At 39.0% G+C, this 4,553-nt stretch overlaps 1 pseudogene across 1 annotated transcript; it reads right to left on the bottom strand.

Moving 5' to 3' along the window:
- Positions 1 to 248: 248 nt before the first annotated feature.
- Positions 249 to 4,344, bottom strand: LOC308461939 (putative ATP-dependent RNA helicase DDX10 pseudogene; annotated as a pseudogene). The gene is made up of 3 exons: positions 4,326 to 4,344; positions 1,658 to 3,165; positions 249 to 479 (listed from the first exon to the last, which is right to left on the bottom strand). The product of its transcript is annotated as a putative ATP-dependent RNA helicase DDX10 pseudogene (transcript).
- Positions 4,345 to 4,553: the final 209 nt, after the last annotated feature.

Here is a 4,553-nt window from a genome sequence, read left to right as displayed (position 1 = left end):
GAGTTAGGAGAACCTAGCAACAGTTTCAAGGACATATGTGCCCAGTGAGACTGGTGTCTTCATCTTAGGCCCCAACTTTCCTCTTGTGTACAGCTTGTGTAATATTCACCTGCTACTTCACATTCCATTACAGAGGAGAGACTATTGGTCAAATCTAGGAAGAAAATTATCAGCATGTTTCTTACAAAAAGTGCCACTTGGGGCCCAGGCTTTGAAGGAGTAATTTTCTCATTTTGTAATTATTCAAATCAGTTTAATTTGTCCAGCTGCCCAAAGCTCCAAAGGTTTTCCAGAAGGATGAGGAAGTCAAAAAGTATAACTAGTAGTAATCCAAGTAGTAGTAAGAGCTGGGAGTAGGGGCAAGAGGCAGGCTGGGCTCTGTTAATTTCACCTCTGATAGTTTTCTCTTTATTCTTCGTAGCCAGACTTGAAACAGTAACATTGCCAATCTCATCTATTGAAGGCATGGCTTTGTATCCCTGTAACATAACAGAAGGATGAGGTGTTTCCCTGTAGAGTCCTTTAGCAGGGTTGCAAACCATCCCTTCCTACCTAAGTGATGAGGATGAGGAAATAATTGAGAGATGCATGTAAATGAAGAATTGGATGAATACTTGAGAGATGCATCTAGAATTAACATTTGCTGTAAGGATGCTGGGATTTGTAGTTATATATCTCTTGCCTTCAATGGCATCTGAAATAGATTCTAGCCTGTGCTGGATTACTGATTCCCTCCCTGTTCCCAATGAGTGGTACCAACAAGTTGATCTCTGCATTGGTGGGATGACATCTCAGATAGCTTATGTTTCTGGAGAAATTTACTTTGAGGAACACCCTTCTCAGAAGCTGTTTGAGGTCCCATGGTAAATATATCTCTTCTTTTCCCCATGCTTCATTGTTTGAGTGTATTTAAATGAATCATGGATTTATGAATCCATTAGAGCCACAAGGGAAGGAGTGCCGGTTGGGATGGGGTGGAATAAGGTAAAGGAAAAGGAAACTTTAAAATGCAAAACTATCAGACTTTAAAACAGATAAAATATCAAACTACTATGCAGAGCACTAATATTAGAATTCAGATACAACTGCTGTTATTGCAAACTAAATGGTTTACCTACAGAACTATAAGATCTTTGTGAATTGTATGATTCCCTTTTGATACAGTAGAATATATTCTTTTTCAGTATTGTGACAAAATTCTACCAGCATGCTCTTGCCTTGGCATTTGCTATAAATGAGATCAATGAAAATCCAATGATCTTGCCTAATGCTACACTTGGATTCCACATCTACGACAGCTACTATGATGCCATGATGACCTATCAATCCACTCTAGATCTGCTCTTCAAATCACATAAATTTGTCCTCAACTACAGATGTGGCAGTAAGAAAAACCTCATAGCTGTCATTGGAGGACTTGGCTCTGAGACCTCTTCCCTTATGGCAGACATCTTAGGTCTTTTCAAGATTCCACAGGTTGGATTTGTGAATGGGGTGTCGGGATTTTCAGAAACAACTCCCTTACCATTTTTCATTCTCATTGTGATTTTATGCTTCATTACATGACCAAGTAGAAAACTTTTCCCTAATTATTATTATGAGGTCTCAGGGCAGTTCACAGAATAAAATCAAAATATAAAACCACAAAATGCATAACCAAGGCAACACATTCCTCTTCCCCTTTTGCATTTTTCTTTCTGACTTCTCTTTTCCTGCCTTTTCTTTCAGTTGTTTTTTCTCTGTGTTTTTCTTTAATCTCCTTTGTATCTTCTTTCTCAAATTTGTCCTCTTCCTACAGCCTCTCTTTTGCTATGTTGGGGCTGATTCTACCACTGTTGTCATCCTCATCTGCTTTGTCATGAACAGTTTTTGTGCGGGCGGCCACTGCTGAATTATTTCCCTATCTTCAGTAAACACATTTTTGTGTGTGTTTACTTTACATTTTCCCTGCAATACTTTTTTTAACCTTTTTTGTTTTAGTTATTCTCTTTTTCAGCTTTAAATTTGGTGTACTTGGTGCTACTTTGTCTCCTGTTTCTAAACCAAATACATTCCACCATTTCACTGTCAGCACGTTAAGATCCTGAGTGTTGTCGTCATAACTATCACCTTCTTCAAAGAACTGCAGGCGTTCAGCTTCCAAACCCTTGACCGCTATGGGCTCCTCTTCAGTCTCAGTCTGAGCCTGTGATGCATCATCCTCAGTTTCAATGTCTGTGCTGGAGAGTTCTATGTTCTCGTCTCCCCACAACACTGCTGTTTTGCTGAAGAGTGCTCTGCATTTCTCTGCACCATGGTTGCTTACAGGAAAAGGGGCATCTTTGGGCTTATCAGTTTGCTGCAATGGTCTTTCTTTCTCATCCTCATTCTCATGCGTTTTCTTCTGGAACTTCTGAAGAAATCACTCATGAGGGGCCACTGCAAGCCCAAGGGAGAGGGCATATTCAGCAATAGGCAACTTGAATACATCAAACACTTCCTTGTTCTTCATTAGATAGACCGATCACAGATAGGAAACAAAACACCGTTGGACTCTCTCTTTCAACTCTTGATCTTGAGCCAAGAAAGACTGCATCTTTTTCTGGATGTCAACAAGCTTTTCAGGATTGATTTTGATGTTGTTGATGGGAAATTTCTTCTGTGACAGCTGCTGCATCATTCCCTTTTCCTCTGAAGAAAGCAGCGCAAGAAGAGTTTCCCCACCTTCTTTGTATTTGGCTGTTCTGCCAACTCTGTGAATGTAAGTATTTGCGTCCCCTGGACAGTCAAGCTGATTGATCCAATTCACAGCAGAGAAATCAAGCCCCTAATATCATAGAGAACTGCTGATTTCTTGCACACAAAATAAGGGTAGACTTCCATTCTCTTCATCCACTGCTGCTTGCCATGAAGAGCCAGTACAGGTAACCCGGGTCAAAGATGGCAGAAGACTCTAAACAAATACTGAACCTCTTTATAGCTTGCAAAAAATACAATACTTTTCTTATTCAGTTACTGGAATAGTGAACTTTGCCTTCTCATGTACCCAGTTACATTCTGGATCTTTCAAGCTCAGCTGGGCCTTCACCGATTTGGTTTGCAAGGCTGAGAAAAGCAGAGTTTGGCTCATCTTTTCTATGATTGCATTCATCGTATCAACAAAACCCATGTCCACAATTCTGCCAGCTTCATTATATTACCAAACCCTGGTGAAAGTCTGTTGAAGGAATTGTGATAGATTAAGCCCTGTCTGTGAATTATGGTGAGAGTCCTATGGACTGCAAGAAGATCAAACCTATCTTCTTAAGAAAATCAGCCCTGAGTGCTCACTGGAAGGACAGATCCTGAAGCTGAGGCTGCAGTACTTTAGCCACCTTATGAGAAGAGAAGACTCCCTGGAAAAGACCCTGATGTTGGGAAAGATGGAGGGTACAAGGAGAAGGGGACGACAGAGGACAAGTTGGTTGGACAGTGTTCTCGAAGCTACTAACATGAGTTTGACCAAACTGCAGGAGGCAGTGAAAGACCGGAGTGCCTGGCGTGCTCTTGTCCAAGGAGTCACGAAGAATCAGATATGACTAAACAACTAAACAACAAAGCCTATCTGAGTAATTCTCTGTGTATACCTTTTCAATAGATGCACATTTATTTTTTTAAAACAAACTTATAGTTCATATTACACACAGGAATGATCAGGTTCCTTTCTATTTCCACATAGTGCATAATGAAGTCCATCAACTTCTAGGGATCATCACCTAGACGTTTTCCAAACATTTTACAACAATCTTTGTATCAGATAACTACATTGTTTCATAAGTTGTCTTTTGCCCAACCTCACCTCACCTCTTCTACTGCATTATATATTTTATCTATTACAAAAAGTTTCTCTATTACAATTATTTTATCATTTTTCTTCTGCTGCTTTAATCTGGAACCCTACCTATAATTTCATTAGACTATTTTTTAAAAATAGTCCGTGAAGGGCCTCCATTCTTCTATCAAAAATCTGTATTTTGATCTCTTGATTTTGCTGACAGCTTTGCCATTTCTGCATAGTTCATTACTTTCAAAAGCCGCTCTTCTGTTGTTGGAACCTGCTCTCCTTTCCATTTCTGTGCATATAATCCAGCTGCTGCATTCACATGCATAAATAGTTTAGTCATCTTCATTGGGACCTCAGTCCCTATTAAGCCTATAAAGAAAACTTCTGGCCTTTGGGGAATGGCCGATTTAAACATTTTCTTCATTTAATTACATATCATTTCTCCAAAAGACTTTAGCTTTTTTACATGTCCACCACATATGGAAGAATGACCCATCTATCTGCTTACATTTCCAGCATTTACTTGATACATTTTTGTGCATCTTAGCCTGTTTGTTTAGTGTTAAATACCAAATAAAGTGTATAACAAGCAATGAATTCACATCATTTTTCCATAAATACTCCCAAGAAACAATATTAACATTATTAACTAAGTCTTTAGCCCATTGTATAATTGTTGACTTAACCCTTTCATCTTTACTATCCCATTCTAGTAGCATTTTGTACATTTAAGAAATCAATTTTTCATTAC

The sequence above is a fragment of the Podarcis pityusensis genome (genome assembly GCF_964106645.2).
Source record: "Podarcis pityusensis genome assembly, chromosome: 13".
Classification (NCBI taxonomy): Eukaryota; Metazoa; Chordata; class Lepidosauria; order Squamata; family Lacertidae; genus Podarcis; species Podarcis pityusensis.
This window is presented reverse-complemented; position numbering and strand designations above follow the sequence as displayed.